The sequence below is a fragment of the Lygodium microphyllum genome, chromosome 24 (assembly GCF_053477565.2).
Source record: "Lygodium microphyllum isolate KBCC chromosome 24, Lygodium_microphyllum_v1.1.10, whole genome shotgun sequence".
Taxonomy (NCBI): Eukaryota; Viridiplantae; Streptophyta; class Polypodiopsida; order Schizaeales; family Lygodiaceae; genus Lygodium; species Lygodium microphyllum.
Window position 1 is genome coordinate 47,948,915 of NC_141158.1, and position 15,620 is coordinate 47,964,534.

Sequence of the window (15,620 nt, forward strand, 5' to 3'; positions counted from 1 at the left end):
CTTTTTGTTTTAGTGTATCTTGCTCACAAGGAGATATCAAATATAGACCACATTTGGAGTTGGAACTATCTTTCCCTTAGGCCTTAACGAGATAGTAGAACTATATTGGTATTTTATCAATTGTATTGCCCTCAATGCAAGGCTTGAGCATAGGGCCAAGATATTCATCCAACTAGGTCTACATGCATCTAGTTTAGTTTTCAAGATTTCACGGTCACTATGTTAAAATTCGAACCATAGAAAAATTCTTCTCATGTTTTTATACCACAAAAAAACCTTATCTATTAGACTTAGAGAAAAGAACGGTAATATTTCCGCTCGAAATACTAAAGAACTTTGATCACCGCACACCCACGCAAAAGCTATGCTAAGTCATCTCCCGCAACGGAAGAATGATAGTGACAAAGTCCTTATCCTGCGCGCACGATAATAATCCCTAACCGTGTTGTGCAAATAAGGCCGAGGTTAAAAACCGCAAGTCGCACAAGAACACCCCTTACGGAAAGGCTAATGGATAAATTATTAAAGTAGTGCAATTTTTTTTATTAATTAACCCCTTCCCTCAGTCGATGCATGGTAGGGGGAGAGGGAGTGTGAGAGGAAGGCGTAGTGGTGGAGTGCATGGGGAGAAGGGAGAAGTCATGAAAAGTGCCACAGGGGTGGTTATCCCCCCTCTCAAAGGCTATATAACCTCCCCCATAAGCTTCGAGGGAGGCACGAAGGGAAGGAAGGGAGGACAATTGCGCTGCTGCTGTGCCGTGCTGCCCAAGCCGTCACAAATTCTGCCACGTCGTCCGTCTGCAGCCACGCTGCTACTGCCCACTCCATCATCATCATCATCATCCGCCTGGCCATCGTTTTCTCTCCAATCATTACCCCCCCTCCACGTCATTCTATAAGAATCAGAAGCTTCTTTAGAACCTTCTTAAGATAAGCTCCCATAAGCCTTGTGCACGCGGCCTTTTCCCCGTTTCTTAAAACCCACATCTGTAGAGGGAATTCCCGCATGAGGGGAAAATAGACAGATTTTGAGGTTGATTTGCCAAAGCTTGGAGGAAGTGCAGAGATCGCATAGAGGCAAGGACAAACCACGAAGTCCAAATTCCACAATATCAATGATGGCTCCAAAATAAAAGATGCAAGGCACACACGCGGAAGTCTCCAACCCAAGCATACGCATGGACATCCCTACGAGCCCTCAAGTCCAGGTTCTTAAAAGAATAATTCCACATTAAAGCAATGCATTAGGCACGTTAAATTTTCATGGAAAGAATGCATTTACGCATGTTCTAATAGTCAAGTGAAAATTCAAGTAGGAATTTATCTCCTTGGATGATCTACGAGAATTAGTGCATGTCGTGCATTTGGGTTGCTTGCATTTCCAAGTTGCAAATCCTAAGCGCATATTGCATAGGTTTAAAAATATGAAATTGTTTAAATGCATCCTTGTCTTCCTCGCATGAAAGAATAAGCACATAAAGCATCTAGGTAATGATTTCTTAGATATGATTCGTAAGAAATAATCGTCATCATCCGTTAGAATATTGTTCAAGTAATTGCATTGCATGGAAGTGAAGCCATGAACTTGCCTGTTGCATGCGAAGATGCTTGCAATTTAAGACGGACTAAGTGCCATAAAACGGATTAAGTCAACATTAGTCTTATGATATTCGTTATGCATGAACTTCATTTATCGAAGTTGTAACTAGAAAAGGTTGCATGTCACATATTCGTCATGCATGAACTTCATTTATCGAAGTTGTAACTAGAAAAGGTTGCACGTCATATTAAAGCCTGGAATTCAATTGCATTAAACAAAAGGTTGTAGGCATAGCTCCTTGATGTAAATCAATGTTGGTTTTATGCAAGTTATTCCCCAAATTGTCAATCATAATGATTTTAGCAAGGAAAAGAAATAGTTATTGCGAACCTTATAGTTGCATAGAAGTAATGAATCGCATATTTACACGTAATGTGATGTCTTGCAACTATTTACACCTTTAGAACAATTTTAGCATCTCTAAGAAGAGATCGTTTCTTGTCGCAAGACAAGTAGACAGATTTGGCTAGATCACTTGTAAGGGTATAACCCTCAAGGGATTCTTAAAAGCATAAGTAGTTAGTACAACGAACACCTCAAAGTGCTAGCTAGGGTTTAGCACATTAGAAATTTTGCCTAGTATCGCACTTGGATGCCAAGTCGAGACTTTCAAACCCAAAGGTCCTACCCACATTCACGGAATGTTTGGGTTAATTGGACACCCATACAATAATGATCTAGGGTTTTACCCTAAGGATCGATCGACCTAATACTAAACTTCTGATTAAGTTTAGAAACCCTAGGGCCAAACGTTATTGGCCTAATAAGGTTAGGGATTGGGTTGGGTAAGAAGACACCCCAAACCCTACATCTTGACCAAACATATTTCTTGACCAAGAAATGCCGTTTGATGGGAGAAATGATCCACAAGTTAGGTGCGACACCTGTGCAACAAGTTGCAACGTCGCATGGCTTAGTGTTTTAATCACAAGATAGATTTGCCACTCCTTGGAATAAGGTTGGCAGGCTCTAGCGTAAGTCTAACTTGCAAGAGGATGAGTAGTCATCCTGCTACATCACCCTTCCTTGGGCTGATTTGCCAAGATAAGATCTGTTACCCTCAACTATCTCCCTAACCCTAACCAAGGGGGTTGTTAGCCGCGCCAGGAACGTGGACCGAACCCGCTGCGAGAGGTCTCTCCGTTGGGCGCTACTTCGAGCAGGAGGACGCTTGGGTGCCAGGGGGCTCTGGCCGTAAATCCCTTGCCTTCCGGGTCCTGCACAAGAGGCTGACGTGACTCGGGATTGGATCTCGAGGCCCGCATACTAGTCTACGGGTGGAAACTTGGATTAGTAATCCCTGTTACCTTTCGGTGGATTATGGATAGCCTTCGGGCTGGATTATATGATGTATTCCAAAGATAGATAAGATCAATTGTTGTAAAGGAACTTGTTTGACATTGTTTTTCTATGTCAGTGCTAAGATTATGTGAAGGAACCGATGACTAATTGGATAATTAAGGAAGCTATTTTATGCATGTCCAACTAAATGTGGTAGGTAATTAGAAAACTAAAGCAACCTTGAGGAAAGTGCGGTGGATGTGGCCATGGGTCCGTCCTACGGATGGGTGGTCCCGATTGGCCGAAAAATTTTCTCAACAGAATTGACAACAAGGAAATGGTGACCTACAATCTAGGAAGTTAGAATCCCGATTTATGATGTTTTAGGGGAATGGAATGAGACTATGCCTTATGTGCAGAGAGGTCGAGCTTTGCATCCCTCTCGTTTCCCATTGAAAAGAAGTGTGTCTATCCCCTTTGTTGTGTTTGTCTCTACCATGTCCATCAATACAAAAGAAAAATTACATAATTTATCTCTCATCTCACCCCTCAAAAATTTATGAGACTCCTCTCCACCCATCATCCTCACCAAAGTCACTCAAAACTTGGCCTTTTGTAATGAGCCAATCAAAGAATCCAAACTCATAGTTGATGATGCTCTTTGTCACCCTCCATGCACCTACCAAAAGGTTATGCTCATGTAGGTTTGATGAACTTAGTGCCCAATCATTGCATGCTCTCATGAAATACTGCATTTAGAATTCCATGTTATGCATTTCCAAGAATCCAATGTTTAAAAAAAAGGAATGTATACACATAGTTGTGTGTCCAAACTATCCTAATTGGTACTGCTAGTGCCATATGCACACATAATTCCTTGTTAGCTCATCATCCTTTACAACACCATTTCCTCACCTCTCATGTTGGGAAATAAATCTCCTCTCTACCCTCCCCAATAACATCTCTTTGATAATGACATTGATGATCATTAAAAACCCTTATCACTGATATACGAGACCTTTGTATCTCTCAAAGCTCATGCATTCTCCTGGATTCTCTCACCCCATGGTTCTTAATGAGTGTGGTAGCATCCCCAAATGTGCACGTGCTGAAAAGATTGTGCTAATTGATGGTGCATTCTCTTGTGTGCACGTGCTACTAAGATGTAGAAAAGATGATAAGAGCTTAATACATGATCATTCATCTCTTTCACGTCTCAAGTTCCTTCCATGTAGCTGCATAAGACTCATCCTTCTAACCAAAAAACTTTATTAAGATCCCACAACATGAAAGACACAAGGCAAGAACATGATCCTTCCTCCAAATAACTCATTAGGTGACCATATACTATGAATTACCAACTACAAAACTCTTACATGAGACTTCTAGATGTTCTACCTTCTCCTTATAAGCTACACCTTTCTTCATTTCACCAAAGAAACTAATCAATGTAGTGATGTTCAAGAAAAGCCTTGTCAGTCATGAGATCACAAGTTGCATGCCATTTCTGAATGGGCATGTATACAACTATGGATTGTACACCCATTCAATGATACCTCTATGAGCGCCATTTTGGCGCTCTTAGAGGTACCGAATGGGTCTACATTTTCAAAGTCTTGGGATTCAAAAAAGTAGTTCTCATGCACCAAATCATGTAGCTAGCCATCGGCCTACTGTTCGCATGAAGGTTCTCCTTTCCAAGCACCGGCTCTATGGCCTCCTCACCTCTCACAATTCTGCAGATACTAACTCCTTGGTAATGGATAGACTACTGGGTCCTTTGCTCCCGCACATCTCACACAACAACTTTAGATTGGAGGCACCTTCATATACCATACTCTACGTATACTTTCGTGTGTGTACATCCTAGCTCACAGAGTCATACACCAATGAAATAAGCTTTTATGAGTCCAAGAAACCAAATAGAAGATCCAAGTGTATACCATCATGCTCTCAATTCATGTATCACCATCAAGTTACTTGTCAATTTTTGAAGAAGCAAACAAGGGAGTTATCACATAACTTCATGGTCAGATGTAGTGGAACTTATAGAAAATTTATTCCTTCATGAGGCAAAAATTCTCCGTTTATGTTTGGAATTTCAATCTTCAAAAGAATATAGAAAAGAATGATGTTTTTGAGATGCTTAGTTATGTCCACTACAACAAGGTCTCTAGACAAAAAACTTCAAATTCTTTCTACAAGAAAACTTTTCAAGAAGACATTTCCACAATCCTCATCACCAAAATTTCAAGAAAAAATTATTGTATGAAGATGCATACCATGATCTTAATTTTGCACATGTACAAGAACAATTTATGAAAGGGCTTTTCTTACATTTAATCATGAAAGTTTATTCATATCAACATTGTGCTTCTTTTTTTAAAACATCACTACATGAAATTCTCAATTCAAGCTTTGGAATCAAGGGAATGGTAGGAAACTTTAATATGAGGGCCACAATTTAAAAAAATCCAAGAAAAGAAGTTTTTGAAAAATGCTTCTCATGTTTTTATACCACCAAAAAACCTTATCTATTAAGACATAGAGAAAGGAACTTGATAAGAAATAAAAACTTGACATTTTTTATCAAAAAGAAAAAGAGGAAAATTTCAACAAATAGATAATTCCACTTGATGCATGGGCTTACCACTATCTTTTGAGTCTTCTCTTTATGATTGGAGAGAGAAAGAAAAGCCTCCTTTTAAAAATTCTCCTTAAATGATCTCCCTTTCCCGAGAAGCCCCTTCTACCATAATGAATATCTTAACAATGGTCCTTCTCTCTCAATGTGCTCTCCTTTTAGCCTCCTTTTTATGACTAGAGATCCCATTTTTATATTATTTTTTTCTTCTCTTCTCCCTTTTAGCATGTTGATACATGTCGTGCATGAATTCTCATCTTTTACCAAATACCCATGTGTAACATGTCCACCTGTTTGCTCGCAGGACATGTCTTAGCAGTCCATCAAGAAGAGAGTCCAGAAAGCGCCACCCGGCACTCGCATGGAATGTCACAAGGTTTGCGATCTAGGTCTTCCCAAGTCTGCCACGAAGAAAAAGCATTCCAGCCGTTCCCAATTAGGACTGACCTGAATTAGGGTTCTCCTAGTGGTCAAATTCCTAGAATGGTAGCTAGCGTCGAACCCCAAGTGAACTACTTTGCGCAGAAACGTCAGGGTCGAAGCGGATTCATGCTGCACTTGGTTCAAGGAGAATGGGAAACGAGAGGGATGCAAAGCTCAACCTCTCTGCCCATAAGGCATAGTCCCATTCCATTCCCCTAAAATAGCATAAATCGGGATTCTAGTAACCTAAACTCTAGGTCAACGTTCCTTGCTGTTCATTTCCTTCAAGAAAAGTTTCCTACTATCGATTTCATTTGAGAAAAGTTCCTGGCCAACTGGGACCTCCCATCCATAGGACAGACCCATGGCCACATCCACCGCACTTTCCTCAAGGTTGCTTTAGTTGTCTAATTACCTACCACATTTAGTTGGACACGTGTAAAAAAGCTTCCTTAATTAGCCAATTAGGCACCAGTTCCTTCACGTAATCTTAGCACTTGACATAGAAAAGCAATGTCAAACAAGTTCCTTTACTTTAATTGATGTTATTTATCTTTGGAATACATCATATATTCCAGCCCGTAGGCTAATCCATAATCTGCCCAAAGGCAATCCATAATCCGCCCGAAGGCAATCTAGCAATCCACAATGATTACTAATCCAATATTCCGCCCATAGACTAGTATGCGGGCCTCAAGATCCAATCCTGAGTCACGTTGGCCTCTTGTGTAGGGCCAGGAAGGCAAGGGATTTAGGCTAGAGCCCCCCCTGGCACCCAAGCGTCCTCTTGCTCCAAGTAGCACCCAACGAAGAGACCTCTTGCGGTAGGTTCAATCCATGTTCCCGGCGTGGCTAACAACCCCCTTGGTAAGGGTCAGGCAGACAGTCGGGGGTAACTGATGCTGGTCCACAGTGGACAACCACTCAGAAATGTATACCAAGGCCTCCGACACTAACCAACCTTCAGCCATGCTACCCTCAAGACGAGCCCGTTGTCGCACAAATCCCTTTAAGGTCTTCATAAACTGTTAAAGGAAAAAAAAATTGGTTTTTTAATGCGCTTGTATTTACTAAGCAATGCATAACTTCCCTTAACTTGGCAAATCAGCCCAAGAAAGGTGATGTAACAGAATGTCTAGTCATCCTCTTGCAAGTTAGACTTGCGCTAGAACCTGCCAACCTTGTTCAAAGGAATGTAAAATTTATCTTGTGATTAAACCACAAAGCCATGCGACGTTGCAACTTGTTGAACAAGTGTCACACCTAACTCATGGGATCATTTCACCCATCAAACGGCATTTCTTGTTCAAGGAATTGGTTTAGTCAAGGTGTAGGGTTTGGGGTGTCTTCTTACCCAACCCAACCCTAATTGTACTAGGCCGACAACGATCGGGTCCTAGGGTTTCCAAAATCAATCTGAGTTTTAGCATTAGGTCGATGGATCCTTAGGGTAAAAACCCTAGATCATTGTTTGCATGGGCGTCCAATTAACCCAAACATTCTGTGAATGTGGGTAGGCGTCCAAGTATGATGTTAGGCAGAATTTCTAACGTGCTAAACCCTAGCTAGCACTTTGAGGTGTTTACCGTATCGACTAATTATGCTTTTACGAATCCCTTGAGGGTTATACCCTTACAAGAGATCCAGCCAAACCGGTCTACTTGTCTCGCGACAAGAAACGATCTCTTCTTAGAGATGCTAAACTTGTTCTAAGCGTGTAAATAGTTGCAAGACATCACATTACACGATTCATTACCTCTATGCGCCATAAGATTTGCAATAACCCTATCTTTTCTTGCTAAAGTCATGATGAATGCCAATCTAGAGAATAATTTGCATAAAACCTACAAATATTTACATCAAGGAACTATGCCTCCAACCTTTAGTTTAATGCAATTGAAATTCCATGCTTTGATATGACATGCAATCTTTTCTACATGCAACTTCGATAAAATGAAATTTACGCATGACGAATATGTAACATGAAACCCTTAGATACAACATCGTTAATGAAGTTCATGCAAGACAAATATTATAAGACTAGTGTTGACTTAATCCATTCCCAAGCATCTTTTGCATGCAACTTGCAAGACCATGGTTTCATTTCCATGCTATGCAATTTTTCGGACAACATCTAACGAATGTTAAAGATTTTTCCCCATGCGAATCACAACAAGGAAGTTATTGCCTAAATGCAATCTACGCTTATTCTTTCCACATCCAATCAAAGATGCACTTAACAATTTCCTCTTTTAACCCTAAGCAATATGAGTTTAGGCTTGTGACTTTGGAAATGCACGAAAAGGGAAACATGCGGCTACGATTATAAGATGAATAAGCAATTTATATTCACAACTTTGGAAATGTAAACAATCCAACTGCATGACATGCACCAACCCTTGTCCATCGTTCAAAGAGATAATTCCACAAATGTACTTTTATCATTACTACATGAATTAATGACAAGTGTAAATGCATTCTTCCTATGGAGTTAAGTGTGCTTAAAGGATTTCTTTATGTGGAATTAAACTCGTGGAACATGGGCTTGAGGGCTCGTGGGGATGTCCACGTGTATGTTCGGGGAAGAGACCTCCGCGCGTGCGCCTTGCAACTTTGGCTTTGGAGCCATCGTTGATGTAGTGGAATATGGACTCCGTGGATTCCTCCTAGCCTTTATTCTCACTCTCTGAGGCTGCCTGTAGGTCGATACCTTTTCCCTTGCGTAGGAATTGGAGCTTATGAGTGTGGGTTATAAGCACCCGGGGAGAAAACTGCGTGCACAAGATTTATGGGCCTTATCCTTAGAAGCTTCCAAGGAAGCTTCTAAGAAGCTTCTGCTTGACAGTAGAATTGACGCGGAAGGAGGGAGGTGTAATTATTGGAAAGAGGAGATGACGACGACTGATGGGGATGGAGATGATAACGGAGGTCGTGGAGCTTAGGGTGGCAGCAACGCGACTGCAATGGCGGCAGCAGGCGTGTGGTGGCGGACTGGTCCGTGGCAGCGATCTCCATGGCTATAGGCGGCAGTCCCTCCCCTTTCTCTTCCCTCATTCATGCAGCACGGCAGCCTCTTTTCCCTTGTCACCTCCTTTTTCCAAGCTTGTGCCACAAGGGGGAGTCATATAGCCTAAGGGGGGGGAGAGGTAACCACATATGTGGCTAGTGCATGCATTCCCTACACCACACTTACTTCTTCTCACACTTCCTCTCCTCCAACCATGCATCGGCTAGGGGATGGGATACTTAGTAAAAAAAAATTTGCCTAAATTCTCACCATTATCCATTTTCCCTTTATCCAAGAGGGGTGTTCTTGCAGGGCTTGCGGTCTTCGTGCCCCGGCCTTAATTGTACATCGCAGATGGGGATTTTTATCACACGCGCGGGGTAACCACTTAGCCATCGTCATTAGTCGACGTGGGAGATGACTTTGCACAGCTTTTACGTGGGCATGCGGGGGTGAAGTTGTATAATATTTTTGGGTGGAAATATTACACCATGCCTCCTTTTCCCATTTTCATTGTTTCTTTCTTCACTTTTTTATTTACTACTCACTTCAAAGGTTTCTTTAGGATATAAAAAGGATAGGGTTTTAAAAAATGTCAAGAGGCTTTACACCATAGTGTTATCCCTTGAGAAGATAGGGTATATTAGAGAATTTCTCTAAATGTGATTTCACATAAAAATGCATTTGATGAGACCTTGACCCTTGGAATTGTGACAAAAAATTTCCATTAAATGATGTGATTTTTTTTAGATAGAAAGTATGGATGAGAACATCTTGAGTGTCTAGACTATCATGTTCCCTCAAAAAACTGTATTTTTTTGAAGAAATCACCATCTTTAGTGCTTGCTAAAAATCTTCCTTCTTCTTTGTTAGTTGCTATTAAATCTTATTGTGCTTTCTTTGTCCTTTATGTCTTCAGAACTTGTTTTGTGAAATGATTATCCCATTAGGAATGATTCAATTTTTTGTTGGTCGTGTGTTTCAAAGTCAATCCCTCTTAGTGTCTCCCTCAATTAATCTCACTCATGGGCACGAACTTCGCAATGGGCTGTGCCATTCAATTGTGATCAAACACTATATTAGGAAATTTTGAAATTCTCATATAGTTTTGAAATTCCCAATATTGTTAATATTTGGCCACATGATCAAATCTTCTCCCTTTACTTGAAAGTGGAGTATACCCTAATTACTATACATGTTATCTTTCCAAGTTCCAGTTTGAAGCATAGGTTAAGATTTAGCCATGTGGCCAAATCTTTATCCCTTATTTGAAAGTGGGACTTGGGAGATTCCCAAATTCTCTAATATGGTCTTATCAAGAACTATAGCTCCTTTATGGCCATCACCATTTCAATGTTGGAATTATTTTTCTTAAATTTTGACCACGTTGACGTAATTCCACCATGTTAACCATGTTGATGTAGCTTTACGATTGTCATCACAATCATAAAGACATGGAGAGTGCATGTGTCACACACACACACACACACACACGATAGATATATAATATTAATGTGAGAGATTGTGAGAAAGATATGAGAGTGGGTGTGTGTTGAAGGTAAGGAGGCTGAGAGAGAGAGAGAGAGAGAGAGAGAGAGAGAGAGAGGATAGAGATTTGGAGAGAGAAAGAGGTAGAGACATGGGGATACAAAGAGGAGAAAATAATTTAGGTAATAAAGAGGCACCCAAGAGAATATACTTGCGTAAAGAGAGCAATGGCTATTGATGATTACTACCTCATTCAAAACTCCATCTCCTCCCATGTTTTTATATCTAATAGTGGAGTATTTAAACCTACTCTCTTTTGTCAATGTTCTTTACCCTCTTTTTCACATCCTCTTCTCCCATGCCCCAACCCTCTCTAGAATCTTTCTTTATTTTTTCTCTTGATTCCTAGCACTAGCCTTATTTCTCTTGAAGCTCTCTTGCCACCAAAAGTTTAGTTCTGTGTGGTATATCTTTTGTACATTTTATTATTTCACTACTATCTTCTCTTGATTCCCTCACATCTAGTTAATGGCCACCAACCTATGCACATTTGTTAACGGTGAGAAGAAGCAAGTGTCTTTGCAAGGAGGAAAGCTTATTATCACAAGATTATTCTTATAGGGGCTTCTACCACCAACAAGGAGTTTCACTAACCTCATTGCTATATTTAACAATGGTTTGTAGACCAACTTGACAAGGAAGTGGGATGTTGAGGGAAGCGAGTGTTACATGCTCAACTCTGTTTCTACAATGAATATGAGACTATATACAAGTCACTGACTACCAAAGATAACATCTCTAGTTAGGGGCACAACATAAGCCGTGACTATCAATGAGCTATCGACCCTCAGTTTGGGATGCCATCTCATTAAGTGTGAATTTTGTTAATGTTATTAACTTGGAGAGGATGCAAGAAAGAGTGGAATTTCTAAAACTTGAACTATCAGAGGAGGATTGTGTTATTGCTATGAGTGTTATCAACATGATACTTCAAAGAAAGTCCAGTAATGGTGCGCAGATCGGACGCAGATAGCTCACGTGGTGAATCCCGGAAGGTCCCCAAGAACAAAGTACTCTACTTTTTAGCACAAAAACCCATGTAAAAGCATGCACGACAAGAGGCAAGAGACAAATTGGGTTCAATCTCCCCCATCCCTTGTGTGAGCGCATCACAAAGCATGTATTTTATGTATATTTCAATCTTCATGCTCAATAATAGCCTGATTACAAAAATATGACAAGCTTTTTAGCTTTTGAGTTTGCTTTCTACAAAAATAGGAAAATAAAACTAATGGACGGTGCCCATAGAGTCTGGCACGCCCAATCTCAATGTCCAAATAGAAATAACATATTCGGGCGCATAAGCGCATACAAAATAATAATCAATAATCAATGTCTCAATAGACATAACAAAATATAGGCGTGACGCCTATCAAAATATAGTCCAAATATCGAATACCCGCTAGACTCCAATGCTTTCCTCCGCCACTGCTGCTATCTCTACGCATCAACTGAAGCATTCACAATCATTAGTAAAATAATACAATTAAACCGACAAAAGTGAATACCTAGCAGTCTTCAGCTACATAAATAAATCAACTGGTTAGAAATAAATCCTAACCTTAATTTATTACGAGTGCGCACTCTAAACTCATAAACGTTTATTAATTTAATATGCATTTTGCGGAATCACCCGCTATGGAATCACCCATGTACACACTAAATTAATGAAACGCCCGAAAAGGACAGGCGTCCCCATCAACTTCTCGCACAAAGAATCCTCTTTGCGTATGAGCCCCGGTCATCTAAGTTTACGGAATCCACCGTGGCACGAAATCCACCGTGGAATATGCCTCCTGGCATCATACCCCCGGGGTGGGATAGCAATTGACCTCAATTGCTATTAGCTCAAAGTGGAGCTAACAGAGTGGGGAAAGCATTTAAGTCTCTAGCGTGCATCCATTGTGCTTCCTCTACAGGATGGTTCTTAAATTTCACTAGATATCTAGAATACCTTCGGCCAGTTCTAGTGGTCATGTAGTCAGTGTCTATGATGGCTTCTGGTTCAAGTATTTCAGTTTCTTCTTCTAGTAAAGGTGGGTTTTCATAAACAGGGTGGATAGGTAATTGGCCTCTAAAAGGTCTCAATAGACTAATGTGAAATGTATTATGAATTTTCCAATGAGATGGCAATTCTAACTTGAATGCATTGTCATTAATCTTATGAATGATTCTAAATGGTCCGTAAAATCTAGGAGCTAACTTGACAACTGGATGTCTATCTACACTTTGCAGTCTACGCTTTTCTATTCTAAGCCAAACATAATCATCAACTTTGAAATTCATAGCTTGTCTTTTCTTATTGGCTTGTTTGGTATATGATTGTTGGGCTTTAGCAATCATATCCTTTACCTCATCAAAAATAGTGTTATGCATAACTGCAATATCATCAGCACTCTGTATTCTATTAGACAAAGATGCAACAGGTGTAGATAATCTATATCCATAAATAACTTCAAAAGGTGCTTTCTTTGTAGATGTGTGCGGTGTATTGTTATATGCAAACTGTAATAAATGTAAATGAGTATCCCATGTCTGAGGTTTAGAGATAGTGTATGCACGTAAAAGATCTAAAATAGTGCTATTTGTGGCTTCTGTTTGTCCATTTGTTTCTGGATGAAATGCAGATGAGAAATCAATCTTTGTGCCTAGATTTGCAAACAGTATAATCCAAAAATTATTACAAAATCTAGAATCTCTATCTGAAATAATCACTTTTGGCAATCCATGGTTAGTAAAAACAGTTTTCAAAAATAACTGTGCTGCTTGTGATGCTGTTAAAGTTTTCTTACATGCAATGAAATATGCTTGCTTACTAAATCTATCTACAATTGTCCAAATCATGTCATGGTTAGATTTAGTATTTGGTAAACCAGTAATGAAATCCATAGATATATGTTCCCAAGGTTTAGATGGAATAGATAAAGGCATTAATAGTCCATACTGTTTACCATGATGTCTTTTTATTCTTTGACAAATCAAACATTCAGAAACAAAATTAGATACATCTACATCCATATGCGGCCAATAAAAATCTTCAGTTAACATGCGTAATGTAGAAATGATACCTCTATGACCTTGATATGGGGGACAATGAATTTCATTCAAAACAAAAGATCGGAATGGAATAGTAACACACAGTCTCTTTTCAAAGAACACGAATCCATCATTATATGACAATGAATCAACAAGAGTAAAATTATTTTGAACTAATTTTTGCCAATCAGAATGAAAAGTAATATCCTGGTGATATGTGTCTTTCATGGCAATCAAAGAATCAAAAGATATGATAGAAATGTTATGAATTACAGGTCTTCTACTCAATGCATCAGCAACTACATTTTCTTTTCCAGGTTGGTATTGAATGATAGGATGGAAACTTTGAATGAATGAAGCCCATTTGATATGACGGTCAGAAATTTGGGGTTGGCTAAGTAGATGTCTAATGCTTTGCTGGTCGGTCTTTATCATGAATTCTGAACCCATTAAATAATGCTTCCATTGTTTTAATGCTTGGACAACTGCTAAGAGTTCCTTGTCATAAGTGGAATATTTAAGCTCAGAGGGTTTCAGCTTAGAACTAGAATATGCTATTGGATGGTTGTCTTGCATTAATACGGCTCCTATTCCTGATCCGCTAGCATCGGTCACAACTAAAAAGAATGGTCTGTTAAAGTCAGGCAATTGTAGAACAGGGGCATTGGTTAATGCACGTTTGAGTAAGTCAAAGGATTTCTGTTGGTTTTCAGTCCATTGATAAACAATGCCTTTCTTAAGAAGTTTGGTCAATGGTAAAGCAAGTAATGAAAAATTACGTACAAACTTCCTATAGAAACTAGCAAGACCAAGGAATGAGTGTAATTCATGTACATTTTTAGGAACAGGCCAATGCAATATTGCATCAATTTTCTTAGGATCAACTTTTATTCCTTCTTTTGATACAATATGACCTAGATATTCTATTTCTGTCTTAAAGAATTCACTCTTGTCAGGATTTGCAAACAATTGATTTTCTTTCAGTAATTGAAAAACTAATGATAAATGCTCATAATGCTCTTTTTCACTTTGGCTGAATACTAAAATATCATCAAAGAAAACAATCACACAATATTGATATTTTAGAAAAATACGGTTCATCATTCTACTGAAAGTAGCAGGTGCATTAGTTAATCCGAATGGCATGACTAAGAATTCGTAATGGCCAAATTGTGTCCTGAATGCAGTCTTAAATATGTCGGATCTATCTAGCCTCACCTGATGATATCCAGACTTAAGGTCAATTTTACTAAATATAGAAGATCCTTGCAGTTTGTCCATAAGGTCATCAACTCTAGGTATAGGATACCTATTCTTTACAGTGATCTTGTTTAATGCTCGGTAGTCAATACACATCCGATAAGTATTATTCTTTTTCTTGACTAAGAGCACAGGTGCACCGAATGGGGAACTGCTAGGTCGAATTAAACCTCTATTTAGTAATTCTTCAACTTGACTCTGGATTTCTTTTTGCTCTATTTGATTGTGCCTATATGGGGCTTTGCAAGGTGGTTGTGTGCCAGGAATTAGATCAATCTTATGGTCTTCTGGACGTGATGGAGGTAAACCTGGTGGTAGGTCTTCGGCAAAACAGTCCTTAAAATATGCAAGAAATTCCTTATGCCTAGGGTGCAGATGATTTTCCTTTGCGTGCAATTCATTCACCCAAATGAGATATGATTTAGTATTCTGGCGTAGTGCACGTTTTGCTTGAGTATGCGAAAGCAGTGGAAAAATATGAGATGCATGCATACCAAATAATGTAATAGATTTTCCTTGAAAATTTATATTCATTGTGTGTGTGGAATAATCTATATTGGGATTATGTTGGTGTCTCCATGGCATTCCTAGAATAATGTCGCTAGACTGTAATGGGACAACTAAGAAATTTCTTCTTTCAATATATGGACCAATTTGAATTTCTAAATCTTGAACTTCTTGTGTGCCATTGTACCTAGTGCCTAAAAATGCAGCTTTTATGCGATAGTACGTAGGTACAGTATGCAGTTTCAATTCCTTTACCAATTTTGCTGAAATAAAATCATGGGTACTACCGTCATCATGCAATATAGTTCTTTCTT